We start from the raw sequence: 21,645 nt of genomic DNA on the forward strand, positions 1-21,645 counted from the left end.
TCTCTGCAGCTGCCACTGATTTTTTTTCCTCAAACAGTTCAATAGAAAGAGAATTCTGAATCCATCTGATGCCTCTCCTGTAGCTCCCACATATCTGCATTACAGCCCTGATTTTTTTTTTTGTTCTTTATTTCTTACTCAGTTGCCTTTTCATTTTAAATAGGCCACTGGAAGCTCCACCGTCTAATTTTTCATAGGTGATCGACTGCTGAGTTGTGGGTTTATGTAGACAGAGGGAAGGTAGTGATAAGCCAAGAGAGAGGATTCTATTAGGGAAATGCAGCAGTAACTAATGAATCCTGCCAGTAATTGGGAAGGTGTAAGCCTCTGTAATATCCTAATGATAGTCATCCGTTGTGTGCATCCCCCATCACTCCCAACGATCCCTCATCGTCTCTGTGATCTCAGACACTTAGCCATGCAAATCTTCCTGACAGGACTCTATGTCTTTGTCTCCCTAATTGGACAGTATAGAGTTGTTTATGGATATTGCAGACATTTAGACCTCAGTTGGAGGTTGTTCAAAAATCGTTAGCAAAGTTGCCTTAACAGCATTGTCAAATATTTATTCCCCTGTTTCAATATCTGTTTTTAACCCAGGCATGGTTTGCGAAAGAATTAACATTTTGAAGATAGACCGTCTCGTTCCAGGCTCTGTTTGAGATTTTTATTGAGCCATTTTCCTACAGAAAGAGAGAACAACAAAAAAACCTACCATAAGTCCTCATTTCTCAAGGATAAAACGTGAGATTGTAGGGCAAATGTGCTGATTTTTAATACCATTTCCATGGGGAAATATTAGAAATGCTGACAAAGGCAGTTCCGCTAACAAAAATTACAGGAAGCTTATGGGGCAAAATTTCCAGTTTAGTGTAAGCCAAAATAAATGGAGAATATTCCCATTCACTGCACCACTTCAAGTGAGAGCAGATTAAGAGTCTCTGTCACATATATTAGAAAAACTGTGTATTTTTTCTTGGTCAAGAGTTGGGGGCTTTAATTCTTGTCTATAATCATCTCTTGGTGGTAGGTGAAAAGTAAGATAAAATAAAACCATCTTATATTGTGGTTTACCAGAACAGAATTTCTTTCTTTTAAAAATCTGATATTTGGGGGATTTCATAATTTTGTACATAATGCATTTCCTGTAAAGGATTTGGGGACTTTCTGTGCAAAAGGGAAAGCCTTACAGGGACCTGAGCATGAACACAAGAAGGAAAACTGAATTAAAGAGAGCTGGATGGGGATCAAAGCCAGAGGCCAGTGTAGCCACAAATACTTGGAATTTGGAGTGTCAGGGAGAGGGATCAGATGGATCAGGTGGCTGAATTTACAATCCCTTGGTCATTTGCCATTTTCCTCAGACAGGTTGTCCCACAAATCAAGGGGATTATTTGCCTCAGGAAAAGCAGATCAGGTCCCTCCTTTTGTAACTACTAAATTAAGCCCCTAATCCTGCAAAGGGTTAATTCCATATGTGCTTCCATTGCCACCTTGTCTCCCAAAGCTACTTATTCTAAACTTTATATTTTTATAATACATAATATATATATAAATCTATATAAAACCAGAAAAAAATATATGCAAGAATCTGCCCAAAATAATCATTTGGCAATTTTTCTTAACCCAACTCTATTTTCTTTACACAAATAGAGGGTGTGAAAGCTTCTGTTCCTGGGAATATTTCTAGGAAGAATTTCTGAAAGTATTAATTTGCGCCTGTCTGGCAACTATGTTGAAAGCTGTTTGTAGTTTTGGAAATTATTCAGCCAGGGAGCAGTAGAAATGACACATTATATAGTTGATTAATGTAGTAAATAGCAAATTACTGAAGGGGGAATAATCAAAGCCGTAGTTGCAGCAAATAGTTACCTTATCTGATTTCTCTCGGGTTATCCCAAAGTTTTAGGTACTTCCCACAATCAGACCCAAAAGATAAAGAAACAAATTAAAGTAAAACTATTTGTAACACAAGGGAAGGAATAGAATTTTAATTTTATTTTTCTTGTGAAAATTTCTTCACATTTGTTACAATTCTTTAAGCGAGCTCCCATTTTTTCAGTTTTTAGGTCTTTTTATACGAAATTCACTGTTCCCCTAAAGCTCTGCTGACACCATCTGTAAACCCATAAGCTTTTCACCCTCTCCCTAAACTGCTGATGAAAAAGTTGTGAACTGCAGCACACGGAGAAAAATCCATCCCTTGAAGGTCAGAGAAGGCAGTGAACTGCCTGAATATAGAGCTGGATACATGGAATCATGGAATTCTTGAGCCTGGAAAAGCCCTCAAAGACCATCAAGTCCAATCATTCCCCAGCCCTGCCAAGGCCACCACTGCCCCATGTCCCCAAGTGCCCCATCCACAGGGCTTTTAAATCCCTCCAGGAGTGGGGACTCCAACCCTGTGCTGGACAGCCCTTTCAGGGAAGAAATTTTTCTGGATATCCAGTCTAAAGCTCCCCTGGCACAACTGGAGGCCATTCCCCCTTGGCCTGTCACTTGTTCCTTCCCCAGCGCGTGTCCCTTCCAAGCTCAGGATTTGCCATCCCTGGGCTCATTGCAGGGACTAAAGCAAGGCTGGCCCAGCTCTCACATACCCCTCATACTGAACTGAATCCCTGTTTCCTCAGCATCTGATGGATCCCTGGCCACAGATAACAGGCTGCAGGAGCAGCCCAGACACCGCAGTTACAGCCATCCAACCTCTCCCTCACCTCCAGGCCGATGCCACCACGTTTCCACTCCCATTGTCCTCCTGGTCCAGCCCTGCAGGGCAGGATCGGACTCTCTCCTCCCTGTGGCAGCCATGCTAAATCAAATTGTCTCTAGATATGTTTGCTAGAACCTTCTTCTCCAGAAAATGAATGTATTGGCATTTAGGGTTTTTTATATACGCACATACACATATATATTTAAAATCCCAGCTTTAGAAACTTATGTTGGTGCAGCAGCCTGTGACACTGAATACAAGCTGCTGTGAAAAGCAATTGCCAAATGTTTACATAAACACATAAATAAGACAAATAAATTCATTTTCATTATTCATATTTTTCTGCTCTTTCTTCTCCTTTTTATTTATGCCTCAAACAATGGTTCCTGTAAATATTCCGATTAAAAAAACACCTGCAGTGGACAGAAAGATGATCAAAAAGCCCTGATATAGAGCAATTCATGTTTCTTCTTTACAATCACTAACGAATCTTAACTTGAACCATGTTATGTTCCCATGTGAGTGATAAGCAATGATTTATTATGAAGTGTCAGGAAATCAGAATGCCATACAGTGAGACATGAGCTAGTGGAAAATGTGTTCCCTGTTTCCCAGCCTCATTACTCAAAGATGCAGTGTCCCTTTCTCCAAGTCTAATTTACCTGGCTTTGCAAGGCACTCTGAGAGCAAAGCAAACAGCACCGGGAGCGAGAGACCCGACCCGGGCTGTGCCTTCACCTCCCAGCACCTCCAACCCTTGGCAGTGACCGAGGAAAAGGGCCTGTCTGGAAATCCAAAGCTTTGCTGTGTCAAACATGTCCAAAACCCTAACGATGCTCCCCCCAAAGCGATTGCTCAGGATTACAGCACCCGTTGGCTCATCAGCGCTGTCAGTGCCTGAAGAGGAAATAAAACAGGCGGCGCGCGGGAGACAAACGGATAAGTTTTCTTTATGCGTTAGAGTTTCTTCTACTCTCTAATGATTCCCTTCTCCCCATGATCCTAATTCAAGCAACTGGCATGTGATATATTTTGTAGATAAATCAGCAGCAGAGGAGCCTGTGCAGCCCTGGCACCACGGAGCTGGTGATTTACTCGCAGCTCGCGCTGAGTGCACGGGGTTGGTTTTTAAGGTGGGAATTTGTGTTTTAAGCGTTCCTCCACAGGCAGCCTCCCCTCCCACCCATTAATGCTCTGCAAAAAGGAACCCAAACAGGCATAGTCTTAGATTTTAAGCATTTTTCTGGATGTCTCTTCAAAGGGCCTAATCCTGAAAGCGCTTGAGCTGAGTCAGGTTATGGATGGAAACAGGTGCATCTCCCTAAGGAAAGGCAAAGGGTGAGTGTGGTTCTGTGCTGCAGCAGCAAAGAGACATGGGAATGGGAACCTTCCCAAGGAAGTTTGGTTTGGATGGTCTGGGCACTTCACAAGGCCATCAGACAGCTGCACTGACACCTGAAAAGATGAACAATATCCTGTTGGAAAGACAAAGTCTCCACCCATTTTAAAATTAATCTTATTATCCAAAAGCATGGATTTAATCACACCAGATTGGTTAAAAACCTACCAGCACTAGCAGTTTCTGTTTCAGAATATGATCCCATTCTACTGTGATAAAATGGGATAGAAGACCAATAAGTTAAACTGAACCAAATAAACTCAAGAATAAATCCATGTCCTGCAAATTCTTCTACATGAAAAAAAAATATATCTTATATCTAGGCATGTTACAACTAGTTCAGTCTGTCTTAAGGCAATAGTAGCTGTTGTTTTTCTTGCAGAAAATGTGGAAATCATCAGAAGAAAATTAACCAGAACTCATCCTTGTCTGAAAGGCTAAGAGACTCACAAATTTCAAAACTCTTTTTTTTCTATAGAAATGCTTTATACAGAATCTTTGTGAAGTATAAACCAGAGAGTGGTTGTCTCCCAGCTCTGACAATGTCTGCTGTTCCAGACGAGACGGTGTGTGATGTACCATCCTGAAATATTGTCAGCAAGCCTGGAAATATGAAGGCATTTTCATAGAAAGGCAGGGATGAAAGGAAAGAGCTTTGGGTTTGCTTTTTTGTTTTGCTTTGTTTCTTAGTCCTAATAAAATCTACCAGTGTGCTCTTAACTTCTCCCCTCCCGTTTTGTTCAAAGGAGAAAGGGAACATCATTCTCCTGTGAAAGTGTTCGGGAGAGAGGGAAGACATACAAATCCCTTCCTGGAGGGGTTTGCTTTAACCAGTACAAGTTTTGTGTAATATTTAAGTAGCTCAGATGCAGAGATAGATCAGCATCTCCCCATTCTCAAATGGCCTTTGCTGCCTGGCAGTGAATCGAGGCATTTTAATGTCTCAGCTCATAGGTGGGGCTGGGGAAAAACCCACCAGCAACAGCTTCTGGTTTGGTGATTCAGAAATTCTCTTCAGGGCTTAAGAAATGTGGGGTTTAATCTAACTGAGAACTACCCCACAAGGGAAACAAGAAGGCCATTGAGGAATTATGCAACAGTTGAGTGAACACTTGTAAATGACAATTTGGCCTTTTTAAGCACCCAGATTAATAGAGGGTGACCCACAAGTTCATCCTGACCTCCATCCATGTAAACCTGGGACTGGGACCCACGGCCAGTGTCCAGATGGTTGATCCATAATTGTTTTGTCTTATCTGCTCTAAATTCACGTATTTCAAGGTGTGTTACAAAAGCTGTTTCTGTCTGGGATCTATACAGGTGGCAGTTTAAAATGTAGCAAGCACCCAAGTCTACAGAACCTGCTTGTCACAGAAAATGACACAGTTTGCATGTGACCTGTAATGACAGTTGCTAGTTGAAAAGAAACCAGAAATTCAGCTTTATCTTCCACACTTTGGTTGCAGCTGCCATCAACTAAATCTCTCTCCAAGGGCAGATGGTGCCCTGTACAATGAACAATTTAATCTTTAGGAAACTTTGCCAAAAAATCAACTTTTTTTTTTTTTTCTTTTCCCCAAGAATAGGCTGTCAATAACATGTGCTCCCAAATACCTTGTGATTTGATGGCTATACTTTATTTATAAGGAGAAAATAAAAATTAACTGTTCTTTTGCTTTTTTTTTTTCTCTTTCCAAGCCTGTGATGCATCCAGACACCCCTGTACTGGTCTTTGTCCATGTGCAGAAGCAACTAGGGGGATTAGTTGCACCAGGTAACTGGTGTAACCATAGGGACCAGGATACACCTTTGTACCTGTGAGACATCACGTGTGCTCTTTGTCACTGAACATGTGTATCCTGTGTTACCTTGAGGTCCACACTCAGATCCGGGGTAAAGGAATTTTTTTCCAATATCTAATGTAAATCTACTTGCTTTCTGTTTGAAGCCAATTTCCCCTTGTCCTGTCACTCCAGGCCCTTGGAAACCATCTCTCTCCACCTTTCTTGCCAGCTCCCTTCCAGTCCTGAGGAGAGGCTGAGCTGCTTGTCCCTCTGGCACCATTGCTGCCTCAGCTGCCTGGGCCCATGCACAGCTCTGAGCTGCCCAAACTATCAGGAAAAACAGATATTATTGCTGATTTTTCCCTACCTAAACAAGCCCCCTGCCCCACAACTCCATACAGGCGGCTCTGGTGAGCGGACACAGAGGGAGGGATGGGGCACAACCAGCAGTGCTCACCTCCACCCTTCTGCACCTTTCATTTGCCTCTGGCTTTTCGGGGGTGTGTCTCATCATTCTTGCTTTTAAAGTACTCCCAGTTCCTTCTCCAGTCAGCAGCAGCAGAACCTGCCATCCCTCTGGGAAGGGCTCAGGCTGAGGTGTCAGGGCTCCCACAAGCCACGTCATCCAGGTGGATTTGGAGGTGTTTGTTCAGGGATGCCTGAGAACCCTCGTGAGCTGGACACTGCTGCACATATCCATAGCTCTGACTGGGTTACTTGGTGTCCAGAAATACATAGATACTTTTACATATAAAAATATGGTTATTTTTGTACATAAAAGATAATATATAAGCAGGAGAATTTTTTCATCTCTCTCTCAGGTCTCAGGAGGCAGGACTGATGCACATAAAGGCCTACACAGGCATGACCCTAAAATGTCAGCATTGCTGTCCCTGTGCAGCCCAGCCATGGTGTTTGGTGCCATTAGTCCCCAGTTCCTGGCAGAGATGGATCACTGTTCTTCCTGCACCATGCATGGTACAAGAGACATTTCCTTAAGAGTTTTGCTCAGCCAGGGCCACAGGTAACAGACCTGTCATACAAACTACAGGCACAGATAGCAGAAGTTTCTGAAAGCAAGGTTTGAGGGTTATTTTGGCAGATTTCAAGCAGATTCTTCTTTTATATCACAAAACCCTTCCAAGGTAAAGCAGCAGAATTTCTCTGACCTCCCACAGAGAAAGTGCCTGCACCGGATCAGATGTGGGCTCTGATGATCCTGCTGAAATCCAGAGGATTTTCACCTGCTTTTGGCCTCTTAACAAAGTGTCTTCTACAAGGAGTTTTCTGAGATAAATGCAACTTAATGACTTCGAGTTTTTATTAAATATAGTTTCCATCAGCCCAGGCAACAAGGTCTCTAAATTCCTCCACTTGGGTATTACCACAGTGAGTTTTGTGTTTAGGTAGACACACCCCAGGAACATCTGAGCCAGAGTCCACATTTCTTTTCCTCTGCCTTGTCCGACACTCTCACGAGCTTGGATCACAGCACAGAAATATGTTTGACAGCAAAGGGGAGCCTTTTCCCCACTTCCCTCTCCATGTGGCTGATGGCTGAGGTGGAATATGCAAAAACTGGTGGCTCTTCCAGGGCCACGAGAGGCTCAGGGGCCTTCTGGTGACTTGTGGCACCTTTCAGTGTGCAGAACACAAGGGACCTTTCCCTGCTGGCACCACATGGAGCCTCTGCCTGTCCCTGGGTGGATGCTGCAGCCTCAGCGAGGATGAAGAAGAGCTGAAAGTATTAGTTTTCATGAGGGTTTTTCTTACCTCTCCCAGAATGCTTTCCCACCCTCCTAGAGTGTGTTTTCTGAAACAAATATGTTCTGTTTATTTATTTAATGTGCTGCTAAATGACCTTCTGGAAAGCTATTCCTGCACAAGGCTTTAAAATGGATGGGCAGGGATAACTCAAGGGAGCCTGCTCCTCCCAATCAGGATGAATCATTTGAGTAGTTACTGTTTAGATTGATATAATTTTAGTTATAATTATGGGTAACGAGAAGGCATTTACAGCCTGTAATATTGTAATTCATGGTGAGAGGAGTCCTAAATGAAATAAAATATATCCAAATTTGCTGGTTTCTCCGTATCTAGGTAAGGATGGTTCTTTAAGGAACAGATTTTCCACTGCTGCAAAAATCTATCAAAAGTAGGTCGAAAATGACATCTAGAGATAACATGTTTGGTAACCACAAAGGGACTGTCTGTGTCTTCCTTCGTGGCCTTTAAAGAGTCCTGCAATTTATTACTACAGGTACAGCTGCAGCATGACAAAGTTTTGATCCACAGACTCCCATAGGTTGAGGTGGGTGGATCACAGATGAAAATTGTCATTTTTATTATCCCATTACATAAATAGGAGATGGTGACATGATATTAGCAAAGAGTTGGAAATACAAAGAACACATTATAAACACATGAGCCTCTGTCATCGGCCTGGCTCTAGAGTTCTACCACACCTTGGACCAGCCACTGAAGAGGTTGGTGTTTCTGGAAATCCCAAAAAGCAAACAGTGACAGCAGTCCCCAAGCAAAGGACTACAGATACCAGCAGGACCTCACAGCAGCCCTCACTATCTGAGGGGTCTACAAGGAAGCTGGAGAGGGACTCTTCATCAGGAGTGACAGGACAGGGGGGAATGGCTTCAAACTGAAAGAGTGGAGATTAGGTATATGGAAGAAACTCTTTACTGTGAGGGTGGTGAATGGCACAGGTTGCCCAGAGAACTTGTGGATGCCCCATTCCTGCAAGTGCTTCAGGCCAGGTTGGATGGGGCTTGGAGCAACCTGGGAGAGTTCCAACCCATGGCAGGGAGTTGGAATGAGATGATGTTTAAGGTACCTCCCAGCTCAAACCATTCTGTCATTCTGTGATTCTATGACTTGGAAACCAACCCCTGAGCAGGCAGCCCGTGTCCTGAGATGAGCTCAGCTGGTCAGAGCATGGTGCTAATAACAGTGGGTTTGATCCCTCTATGGGCCGTCCACTTAAAGAAACAAAAGTTGGACTTGATGATCCTTGTGGGTCCCTTCCAACTCAGCATATCCTGTGAAATACTCTGTCCTACCCCCAGGAAGCCACGTCATTCCTTGGTGTGGCCGTGGAGAAAAGGGAAAAGGAGACACCAGAGAAAGCACAGGGTTTGGGATGTGTGAGAAGGAGTTTGGGCTGTGCAAGGAGTGGTTTGGGATGTGTAAGGGTAAGCTGAGTGTGGCTCTGTGAAGCAGGAGCTGTGCAGGACCCGGCCGAGCAGCCAGAACCAGCCCAGGCCAGACACATCCCACGAGCTGCTGGCGTGCCCTGGACAGTGGTGTTGGGCTGCAGACGTGTCTGAGAGCTCCCATTTCAGGGGTTTCACAGCTGTGTTTTTGTGGCAAGGTTTGAATGAGGAAAGGGAAGCTGTACCACGGACAGGGAGTGGGAAGGCTGTTGTTAGAAGGAATCCTGAGTTCTGACACATCCACATTCAAACAGATTCGACTCCACAGCTGTTGATGGCTTGATAATTAGTGTTAAATAAAAGCAAAGCTTCAGTATCTGCAACTGCTATTTCACATATGCTGTACAACACATCAGTACAATAAGCACCTTCAACTCCATTTTCATAACAATTTAAATGATGGAGATTTCTTTGTGGTACAGGTTGAGCTGCATTTCAGCAAATGCCCAGGAATAAGCAGACTTTGCCCATCAGGTGCTGTTTGAACATCCAAGTGGCTGTGCTCTGACTGTGGGTGACAAGCTCTCCACATACTCCCTGAATCTCTTACAGTCTTGATAATGAAATACATAAACTATGACCCTTATTGATCAGGGCTCACACTAATTAATTTCCCAAAGTCCTGCCCCAGCCTGCAGAGGTATCAATAAAATTTAAAAAAAAGAAAAAGAAAACCACAAGGATGTAGACTTCAGTTGGCCAAAAGACCTTAGGGGTGAAGTACTTATCCCATGGAAATCAATGCCAAGTCCCAATTGATTTTACTTGTGTGTAGACGTTACCATTAGTCAAGTACATGGACACTGAGCCTTAAAAGTTTATTTCTTGCCAGAAGAGTTTCTTGTGGATCTCCTCCCTGACTGATGTGCCTCTGAAGAGCTCTGCCCTGGGCTAACACTGTCCTTAGTGTTGCTCTGTGCACGCTCCCCTTGTGGCATGGGAGTGACCAGGAATATTGCTGTGCTGAATTTACAGCTGGTCTAATACAAAACCTCAGGGCCTTCTTCACAATGAAACAAGAAGAAAAGGAGGCAGGAGTTTGGTTTTTCATTCTTCCAGTCCAAGCCCCTGATAAATATTTCCCTCTGGCAGGAAACGAGTGCTCTGCAGTAACTTCAGGACTCCTTCCTAGATTTAGCACTTTACACACTGCTTAATTGTCCTAATGATGTTCTGGAGGCAGAGTTGAGCTAATCAAGAGCCATCACTGCTGCACTGAGCTGTGTCACCACTGCCCCTCCTGTTGGCCCACATGGGACCAGCCCAAAGTGTTGGTATCCCACATCCATGAGGGAGGCAGATGTTTCAGGGCTTGGTATGACCCAAGGCAGGACTAAGGTGGCATCTCACAGGTAGTTTTCCACCCTGATGAGGGCTGCAAATATCTGCTTGGAGAGGTGAAGCCAAAGTCCTGTGCCATCCCGGGGGGCTGCACTTGGACTGTTTGGTGTTGCTCTATTTCAGCTCCAGCCTTACCATAGCAAGGCCTCTGGATTTCTTTATAATCTGAACAAGGTGTAAGCTGGATCAGTTTTGCCCTTCTGCACTGAAAAATAATGGCTTTGCAAGGTGTGAATGGCTCCAGAGCCTTATCCCTGAAACCTAAAGACAACATTTTAAAGTGTCAGTACAGGTTGCTTTTAGTGTATTTTAAGTGGGAATAATGATTTAAGGCATTCACCACAATTTCAGACTGGCTTCCATGCATCCCCCCTTGCCAAAAGTCTCTACATTCAGCTGCCAAAACCTCTTCTTCCAACAGTTTCTCCACAGCAGGTTTGGGTTGCCAGTGCAAAACTCAGCATCGCTGTGAAAACTGAAAAGGTGAAGATATTGTAAAACAGACCAAATTATAAACTAAATAGCATGAAGTCAATGGACTTTTTTGTTTTCATATGGAATTTTTTGAGAAGCTGAGTTTATTTTACTTTAAATAAAGCTACTACTGAATTTCCAGTTGATTTAGCCAGAACACAGGGAACACACCGCAGGGTTTGAGTTGTGTTTGCTGAACTGTCCATGGCCTTGAACAGATAATATATTTTTCAGTAACATATTTCTCTTTGCCCACTGCTGGTCTTTTTTTTTTCCTCTTTGCTCTCTCCAGATTGACTTTCACTCTACTTATTGCCTGCCCCATTTCTCACCCTATTTTTCCAGTTGTTTTTTTTCTCCTGCTTTTCTCAGTATCTTTCTCCCAGGTTATAAGCAAAACAGAACTCAACTTTGGGCTGAACTTTTAAACCCACATCTTGAAATTAAATAAAACAAGCCCCCTCTGTCTCTGTGTAGCAGTAACTTCACAACTTGAGTCACTTAGCACTTTTAGCAGCTGCAGAATGGAAAAGGTCCATTGGAAGAACAGTGGCTTTTAATGCTGGGGAAGTGCCACAACAACAGAAATAACACAGTAATTAAACACCATGTGGTTACTGAGATGTCCAAAGCACCAAGAGGATTTTAGAGTATGTTCTTGGCTGGCTGTAAAAAGGAGCTCATTGTTCTGGTTTAAGCAACATGAGGGAAAAGCAGAGATGCAGAGTAGAGTGCTTGGTGTAGCAGGCAGAGCCACAGCACCAGCTGGAGTTTGCCAACGAATCCCTGCCCAGTTACAGACACAAGGAGCCGGGATTTTGTTCCCACCTGTGTGTCCTTGCCTTCTGTGAGCTTGTGGGTGGACAAAGTAAAGCAAAGCTGCCTCATTTCCAGGAATTTCTGTGGCTGCGGGTACGTGGTTGGTACAACCTGGTGACAGTGGCTGTTGTTGTTGTGCTTGCAGGACGAATGCCTTAGTCCCAGCTCTCCAGCCCAGCCTCCCGCCCAGCCCTGCACGTCACTCCGGCCCTGACACTGAACTCACAGCAACCCGGACCCAGAAGACTGCCAAAAAAACTCCTGCTGTTCTTCTTCATCCTCACTAACAATTTGGTAATGAAGTATTGATTTCCACTCCCCTGCTTATGGACAATATTAGATTTTCATTGATAAACTGCACTGGGGCTGTCTGGTCTCCACTGTCCCTTTTTGCTGTCACTGAAACAAAGTGCCACTGAAGTAAGATAATGACTGAGAACATTGATGTACTTATTTCGTCAATTTGTAACACTTGACAGGAAAAAAAAATTCTTCATAGTTTAATGTCCAAGTGTGCTACACAAGATGCAGTCACTTTGGAAGCTTTACTTTTCATGGTAATGTCCATTTCCTATTTATAACCCCTTTGGGATAGTTTGTCTAAAGGAAATGTTTCTATTCTGTGCAGCTATTACTGTTGCACCTGGGTTGCCCAATCCAGTCATTGCACTAGGGATCAATACATCACAGTAAGTACAAGAATTATTAAGTTAAAACAGATTCTGAGCCAAAAAACCTCTGAACAATGTTAATCTTCTGTGCAAGTTGTTCAAATAGTTATGCTTAACCATGTTGCTGCCAAAGATTTGTTTGAAATGGATTATTTTCAGTTTGTTTTATTCCTCAGATATATATATATATTTAAATCTCCATTACGGTTTATGACGAGACATATGGGATGGAGGGATTTTTAAACAAAAGTACTATTGTTAGATTATTGAACATTATATAAATATAGCTATATCTATATATAAATATCACTATATAAATATCTATATATAGATATAAAAGAAGAAAAGTAGAATTCCTTTCTTAGTTAGGTGAGTGTAAATCTGAAACTCTCTGTTGTAGTCAATGGAGTTATTTTGGGTTTATGCCACCAAAAATGGGATCAGAATCTGGTGTCCGTGTTCTGTGCTGTGCCTTCAAGTCCACCACGACCTGGGGAGAAGGGGGCTACAGAGATGGCAATTCCGAATTTGTGCTTGGAACTTTTTTCATTAAAACTTCGAGATCCCAATTTTAATTTGTGGAATATTCACGTTAATAATGAGATCTAATTAAGACATCCATTAAAAGCCCGTTAAAGTTAATTTAACGTAAAAATTCCAATAGAACTGTATTAGATTTTCTCCATTAAATTAACGTTATGGATTTTTAACGGATGTCTTAATTATACATTATTATTAACGGGAATACTGTATTACACAGATTAAAATCGGGTCCCGAGTCAACTCCTGGACTCTTCCAGGATATGCCAATGTCATGAGCCTCCTGTTTCCTAGTGCACTGCTTGGAAAACCAGGCACAGCCCTGTTTACTCTCGCTCAGCAAAAGCAACCTCCAGCAGACAAATCCATCTCTGCATTTAACGATGAACTTCCCCTATTCTCCAAGGAAAAATAAGTCTGGATCAAGTTGTAAATCGTTATTCCGTGGCAAATGAAATATTCAAAGTATGCGAGGCACAAGTGGAGAAGGAAGAGGTTCTTTCTCAAATAAGGGGGGGGCTTTGGGGTGTCTTTTCCTGTTGTTTTGTTTTCGATGTTCAAGGATTTAATTGAAGTGCAGCATTCACAAAATCAGGCTGAACATGTTCACTGCATTCCCCCCGGCTTGTGCAGAAGGGCCTGTTTTGGCACTGCTCGGGAAATTTTGACATGATCCCTAAACTCAACATGGAGGAGAAAAAAAGGCCCTTCTTATTTACCTCCTAGGGAAAGTGTTGCCCTTATGCCACATATAATAGCAAATTGCTTTTTTTATGGCATGCATAACCTAGATGGGAAAAAATATGGCGCTTGAGGGAAGGAGGGAAAAAGTAAATGAAGTTCCAGGAATGTCATTCTGAAGTAATGAGGCATGGACAGAAAATATACCCCTCACATCATCGGATTGAGATGGCAGTCGAAATAGCTTCATTGAAGTGTCAGCACTCATCCATCAATCAATCATCCACAAGGAAAAATAGCGACAGTACAACGGGGCGGCTTTTATGGGATTTACTCATGGGCATAGGGAATAGCAGCTCAAATGTAGTTCTGACATGAAAAGCAAGGTGCTGATATTATTTTTTATGATGGGAGGATCATAAAGTGAATTGAGAACAGTGAGGTCTGTCTTTGCTTAACCTATTCAACTGGAAATGAACGGAGCTCAACTGGAAACGAGCAGAGCCTTCAGATGGGTTAAGATTGAAGCCTGTGCCGTGCTGAGCACTGGCCATTGACAACAAAATTCTATTAAAGCAAAATCAATGCATTAGCATCGAGCTCCTCAGAAGCTGTTAAATTGCACAGCCCACATCAGAGTTATTTGGTGAAGTTGCCCAAGGTGGGGCCTGTGGCGTGGACCCAAAGGCCATGAGTGCCACAGTAAATCACCACCTGGGAGAAACCACGTGTGTGTCTCCAGGCCTGCTCCTTTCCCTGAGCTTTTGGGTGCATAGAAAAAAATATTTGGCTTGTTGCAGCAGCCAAATGTGAAGTTCTTGATGCTGTTCCCTGTTGCTGGTGTTTTGCTGTCTGCTCTGGTAGAATCCTCCACGCAGTTGGGTTTGTCCCCTGTGGCCAGAGAAGCTGCCAGGAGCCTCTTCCTGCAAAAGGGAGGCCCTGAGTGCCCACAGCAACCAGGGCTGGGGCTCTTGGGGTCACCAGCTGCTCAGTTTTGGCAGAACAGAGGTTTTGCTGGTGTCCTGTAGCCAGTGAGCAGCAAAAAACCCACAGCCCTGTCTCGTCAGCGCCTGGGACCCCAGAGCTGCAAACCTCCGGGGAGATTTTGGGAGGGCCAGTCCCCCTGAGGGAGGTCTGGCCATCCCAGCAGCAGGTTCTGCTCAGGGGGCTTGGCTCTGGCACAGGCAAATATGGGAACAGCTACTTCCTTTAAAAATGTGGCCACAAACTTATTACACAGAGCTAAGCCTCGCTCGTTCTGCCGGCATCTCTGTCCTCTGGGAACGTTTTAGGTACACATTTGAATTAACTGGGTTTTATTTTTTTTTTACAATATGATATAAAAAAAGAAAATGTACATCTCTCTCTTTCTCTGTGCGGAACTGGATGGGTTGATAGTTTATCTGTCATATAAATCAGGTAACACAGAAAATCATTGCATCTTTTCTCTGTCGCAGCTACTCAATATCTATCGTTCTGACTTTTATTCTTATTGGAGATCATCAAAACATTAATTAAAAGCCTGGTGATCAAACAGCCGAATATTTATGATTCACGTCCTTGCTTATTAACAAGTGGCATATTGATACACCACATATCCAAGCTGTTTGTGCTCCTGCACTGCAATAAAGCAGTGAGGATTGTTACCCTGCTTTGAAAGATTTATTCAGAAACCACAGCTCCCTTCCCACCACCACCCATGACAAAATAAGCCATATCACCTTTAAAAAATTGTTCTATTTTAAAAGAAGGAGATGCAATTAGCATCCCTTTGGAGCCTAATATATAAGAATTTCAGTGGATCAGTCTCAGGTGTTTTTTCCAGGCTCTTATTATTTAAGCTGAGAGGGAGAAGGACACTTAACTTTAAAAATGGCTGTCATTAGTACAATAATAATTGTTGGGTTAAAAAAAAAATCTTTGAGAATCTGCTAAAAAACCTGCCCAGTAATTACTTGTCAATGCAAGTTATCAGGGGGTTTATTACCTAGTTGTAAAAGTATTTACAAGACTGACCTTCCCAGCTTTTTTTTAGAGATCAGGGAGGATACAAAAAGTCATTTTAAAAATCAATAATTATATATTAGCAGGACAGGGGTTGAAGCCTTCCAAGCCAGTTTTACAGGCTATCAAGTCAACTCTTACTCATTACCATGGCAAGGATTGTTTCCCTAATTTTTGGCCTTTTTTTTTCTTTCCTTAATCATGTTTTGATAAAGTGCTGTATTTATTGATTAATTTATACCCACGGTTCAGTTCCTAAAACAGAAACTTATGTTCCCACTGGGAACATCCATGGAAAACAAGGTGCCCTGAGTGAGCAGGAAATACAGAAGTAAGGGAGTTTTGGCCTGGGGCAGCCCTGGTGGGAGTTCTGAGGGGACATTGGCTCTGTGCTGGTTCCTGAGGGCCTGATCCAGCCACGGGCCAGCACAGCAGCTCAGGGCAGCCCATGGCTGTGCTGTGGATATTATTTTGGGCTCAAACCTGTTAAAAAAACAAGGGGATGAAGATGGCAGCCTGATTTTTGGCAGAGATTGAAGAACTGACTCTGCTCAGCCCCTGAGGCCGGGCTGTGCTGAGGCCACGTCCCCTCTCCCTGTGCCATCGTAACTCCCAGGTTGGAGCAGAGGTGGATCTCCATCACACAGGCCTTTTGTCTTCGCCAACAGATATACGATGCAATTTATATTTAAAATTCTCTCTATAAAGACAGTATTGATCACAGATTCCGGATCAATATGTTGCAATTACAGCAGGCTTTAAAGGCCATCTGTCCCCAAGCAAGAGCACCAATCCAGCCACCTCGATGGATTGGGAACAAGTGCTACTGGTTTGTGCCCATCTTCTCGCAGCCTGACATATTATTTGTGTTCCTAGGAAGTTGTGTGAGGAGCTATAGAGCTGTAATTCCTGGGTACTGACCTCCCAAGAGGGGCCCTCAGACCAGCTTCTCACTGGGTTTCACAGCAGGTCAGTGACACTGTGGTTTTGCTCACCTGGGTTTCCTGCTCCCCCTCAAAATTTATCCCAACTTTCCTTGTTGCCAAGGCTCTGTCCTCAGTTAGGAATGGTCGGCAAGAGGGTCTTGAATTTCACTAAATCTAAGAACTTTTCCATAACGGTGCTGAAGTGTTGTAGTTGGACATTGGTGGGTGCAAACTGAGCCTTTTTTTATACCATAGAATCATTTAGGTTTGAAAAGACCCCCACAGTTGCGGAGCCCGACCTCTGACCACTGTGTTATGTGACAGATTGCACCACAGCAAGTGTAATATTTTTAGACTTGTAATAAGTGAATAAATGACATGCATCTAAAGGCAGACTTCAATTCACATTTCATCAAACTGAGGTCCTAATTTGTCTGCACCTGAAGTCAAGATCTGTCTGTTGATAGCCCTGGGTGAGCCACTGGTTTGTTATTCCAGAAAGAAATGCTCTCCTGGATTTTCTTCTTTTCTCCATTATTTCCTACAGTGGTTGGCTTCACACAAATACACAGAATACAGAACTTTTATTCTCCAGTTTCCCTCTGAGGGAAAGTGAAAGAATAAAATGATGGGTTTGCACTGTTAACAGAAGCTGACTTACCTTTGCAGCCCACATGTGCTGTGCCATGTCCTGCCAGCACCTCCCTGATCTTCCCTGCAACTGCCTCCCTCTGATTTGGTTTCAGTCCAATATCTAAAAAACAGAAGCGAGATTCTGGATGGAATTATTCCAGTGTAAATCCAGAGCCACTCCTTCAAATTTAGTAGATTTACCTTCTGTTTGTACAGCCTCAAACACTGTCCTCATGGTCCTAACCTCGCATTCCCAACGTGTTTAGGCAGTTTTGAAAACAACTTCAGCAAACAGTCTCTATCTCCAGACAAATTAAACCTTCTGCATTTCAGAAGGTTCAGAGTTATGTCAGGGAGGAGACTGCAATACTTTGGTATTGATTTGACCATGCTGGTAAAAGTCCTGATGTAAAACCAGTTGTATCACTATAAAGCACTTTATACGGGTACAGCTCCTTTCATTTTGCTGGACCACTTTTATCCCAGTGCAAGTACTTTTATCCCAGTATCATCCAGTCTACGCTAGTGGTGGTTTTTTATTTTGACTATTCTGGCAAAAAAGTGAAGAGCAGAGGAAGTTTAGGATGACACTGTTTTTTCTTGTACCGAAGTGTCTGCACAATAATTTCTTGGAGAGTATTTTTAAAAGCGAACTTGCTGTACCACTGGACTTAACTGCAGAGTAATAAACTTCCAGTTCATCATCCCTCTCAGCTCATGAAATGTCTCCAGGCCTTTGTAAAAAGCCCTGTTTGAGACAACAGATTAAATACTAATCCTGGCGGATCGTACATCCCCACTTCAGTTCACACCATCTCACTGAGTAAACTTCTTTTTTTTTCCCTTTTTTGATCTAAGTAAAGGCAACAAATTCTCTCATTATACTTCTCAGATGAGATAGCAGGGGAAAAAAAAAAAAAAAAGATCAGTATTTCAAGAAGAAAATGAAAATCACACCTTGGAAAAACGCAACTACGTCAAAGGCAGGGAATGCTGTCCCCATCCCCAGGGATTCACGGTGTTGAAGCGTCCACACAACTGTCTCCAGTGTGGAGGATTTACGTGGGCAAGGTTTTCACTTAGGAACTGGTCCATGGAGCATTAAATAAATGCATGTCTATGTGTAGATATGCAGGTAGCTACAGATATTCCCCCCTCCATGCACCATGTGTGTGCAGACACGGGCACACCCGGGTGTGTTTGTGCATCTCTTCCTGCCCAGGCACCCACCCCTGGTTGAGGGACCAGCTGGGCACTGCTGGCAGCAGGGCCTGCAGGATGAGCAGGGCAGGATTTTGGCTTTATAAGGCAGCAAACGCTGGGATGTGCAATACAGGTTGCAAAAGCTGACAAGCTCAACAGTTCTTATCTGGCTCAGGGTACTTCTCCGTCCTGTCTCTGGTACAATACCCCCTCCTGCCTCGTGCTCAGGCACCACTTCTTAATCCTCTGTTGTTTTGTTGGGTTTTTTTTTTTATTCTGCATGTTTATTTTGGGTTTTATTATCTGGAACCTGTCAACAGGAATCACGAGAGATCCACCCCCATTTAAAGGAAGGAGCACAGTTGGCCATAACAGTAAATTGGATGGTTTTGCTCTGCCCCTGCCCACGTTTGTTATTGGCAGCATCTTCAGGTCCCATCTGTGACCCGTGGTGTTAGGGCTGGAATTTCGTTTCAAAAATGGTAATAAAAATAAAGAATCAAAAGCTCATTTCTCTTTTCAAAAAAAAAAAAAAAATGTATATACTCTAAATGGCAAAAAGGAAAGATGAACCACATTTTTTATACGAACAAACCAACGGGACTCCCTTGGAGAGGACTCGCAGTGACTTTCTCTGTAGAATGTCTCAGTGCTCTGCACTGATTTTGTAACCAGTGCATGCTGTATAGAACATATTGCCTGTAACTTAGAGTGGAGGGGGGGCCAAGCTGCTCTTCCTTGGGCACTGCAACTTGTTGGGATGAAAAGTTGCGCCTTTGATGCATTTTTATACTGTACATATTTGTATATATTAACTATATTGCCATGTTATGAACACAGATTTTGTTATATTTGCTTGTTTCGGTTTCCTAACAAAAGAAAAGGGGAAAAAAATGGGTCCATAATGGGGGATATTATTTTATTTTTTTTTCCCAATAGAAAATATGCTTGTAATTTTTGTTTGTTTGTTTTCTTGGTCATCATCTTTTAATGGCTCATAAAGGAATTAGAGACGAGCTTTTGGAGGAACTCTGAGAAGCAAGTCTGTGTTTGCATGAGACCTGCCCAGTTGCTGGCTAGAAAGGGGGGCGGGGGGAAGAGGGGAAATCTAAGTCAAGTTTTGCTTTTAAAGCATGCTTAGTCCCATGGGAAACTCATACATGTACAATTATTCTCTTTGTATTTTATCTAATAGTGCCTGAATTATTTTTTTTAATGTCTTCTTGGAGGAACAATTCATAATTGTCAAAATTTGAAACATTAGCTTAATTTTGTTTTCATGACCCCTCATTTCTTCTCCTTATTTATTTTGTTGCTGTTTATAATGGGCCCCAAGGCCATTTCTGACATTGCAGTGTTCTTCTTCCACATTAAGGATGTTTTTAAAATTACTAAGATTATTGAGCCAACAGGCTGTTTTAATCAAAACCATGTTTCACTTGGTTTGGGTGATTATGAATGGTCCTTCTCAAGGAAAAAGCCCTTTCTGCTGGGAGGACCATACCATCTAGTGGCCCCGGAGCTTCATCACAGACACACATCTTCCCAATATTTACTGTCTTTCCAAAAGCCTGGCTGGCAATTTTGCTTCCAATTATTTGCTTATTATAACTAACTTAAACTAAACAAATTGATAATGTTAATGGCTTTTCCTCCCCTCCCCACCCCCCCATGGTTGATTGCTAAATAAATTCGTATAATTTATACTAGAGGAGATTATTGCTTTTATTGTTTTGGGTTCCCCCAAACCAATTATTAACAATCAGGACTATGTATCTCATTAAATTTAAATCAGGTCAAACCTATTTATCTAAGGCCTTTTCTGATTTACAGGAAGATGACTGTATTCCAGAGCATTTAAGATGTATTTCTGTGTATGATTTTGCAGCATTGAAATCTATTAATGGTGATTTTTTTTGTTCTGTATTTTCACCACGGTAAATACGTTGTTAAAAAAAAAAAAATCCCTCAACTTTCCCACAGAAAACATTACTTTTTATGCCCAGGGATTTTTTTTTTTTTTAATAAAATCACTGCAGTTTTAGAACTGTAATTAAAGCCCTGAATAATAGATCACACATCTTTATCTGTTGTGTTTAAAAGGAAAAAAAAAAAAAATAGCCCAAACTGTTCACATAATCCTGAATGCCTCATTTCCATAAAAAAGGTTTCTATACATATATTATTTACATTTTTAAACATGGTAATTCTTTCCTTTGTGGCATAAAATGTCTCTTTTCCACTGCAGCTACTGGAAAGCGACTGCTCACATCTGAAATGTTATCGTAATTTGCATCAGGAAACCCAACTGCAGACATTAAGGACTTGGGTGTGTTCAATTATGATTTTGCTGGAGGCTGTCCCTCATTTTAATGCTGCACTCATTGAACTACCTTTCTGAAATCTAGCTGATATGGCTCACCATAGACATGCTTCACAACATCATTAGCTTTGCAAATGGCTTCATTTCAGTCAATGCAGGCTTCAGTTTTGGCCAATTGTAAAATGGAAATTTGAAAAGGGAAAGGGAAAAAAAAAAAAGAAAAAAAAAGAAAAAAAACAGATGCACTTAAAACATGAAAAGAATTATTTATATGATAAAAATATATTTAGATTTTCAAAGCACAAGACTGAACAGAAGTGCTCTTTTTATGCTTTCTGAAGATGTTACTGTTAAAAGTCTTTCTACATCAGGCTTAATAAATCTGTAATGACATTTGATGGATTGATTTTTGTGTGGGTTTTTCTTTTCTTTCTTTTTTTTTCTTCTTTTTTTTTTTTTTTTTTGCCTTTCTTTCTCTGCAGAGAAAGAAAAGGACTGACCTGGAGGGGCTGTGGGAGTGAAAAAAACCCACAGGAATGCGCCTGTTTCAGTAAAACTCAACGAACAATTTCCAGCAGTCTCCTTTCCCTTAAATAATAATCACTTAAAGTGAGAAAAAGAGGGGAAAATGCCCAACGACACCGCCCTGCATTGGTGGTGCAGAGCTTTTCCTTCCCCGCCTGTGGCTGCTCTGGCCACTCCAGGTTATTTATGGAGGGATCTGCAGGAGGCTCCGCTCTGCTGTCACACAAGTTCGGGGCTCGCCGGCCACAAACCAGGAGAGACTGAGACACCAAACCCCCCTCCGGGGGTTCCACCCCTACGGATCGCCCTGGTTGACATTCCCTGCCCCGGGTTCACACTCCCTGTCCCCGGGCATTCCCTGTCCCCTGGTTAATATTCCCTGTCC

The 21,645-nt window shown here is 42.5% G+C and overlaps 1 protein-coding gene across 3 annotated transcripts in view; it reads left to right on the forward strand.

Moving 5' to 3' along the window:
* The window catches only part of TSHZ2 (teashirt zinc finger homeobox 2), a 221,445-nt gene extending 200,343 nt beyond the window's left edge, over window positions 1-21,102 (forward strand). For 2 of the 3 annotated variants that reach the window (XM_027645919.1, XM_027645918.1), the window contains exon 3: window positions 11,900-19,298. The gene's annotated coding sequence lies outside the window, so the exon portion shown is untranslated. Of the gene's footprint in view, window positions 1-11,899; window positions 19,299-20,660 lie in introns of those variants that run through there. The other variant, XR_003528144.1, reaches the window with a different exon arrangement.
* Window positions 21,103-21,645: the final 543 nt, after the last annotated feature.

This window comes from Corapipo altera, unplaced genomic scaffold (genome assembly GCF_003945725.1).
Source record: "Corapipo altera isolate COAL_440 unplaced genomic scaffold, ASM394572v1 64, whole genome shotgun sequence".
Classification (NCBI taxonomy): Eukaryota; Metazoa; Chordata; class Aves; order Passeriformes; family Pipridae; genus Corapipo; species Corapipo altera.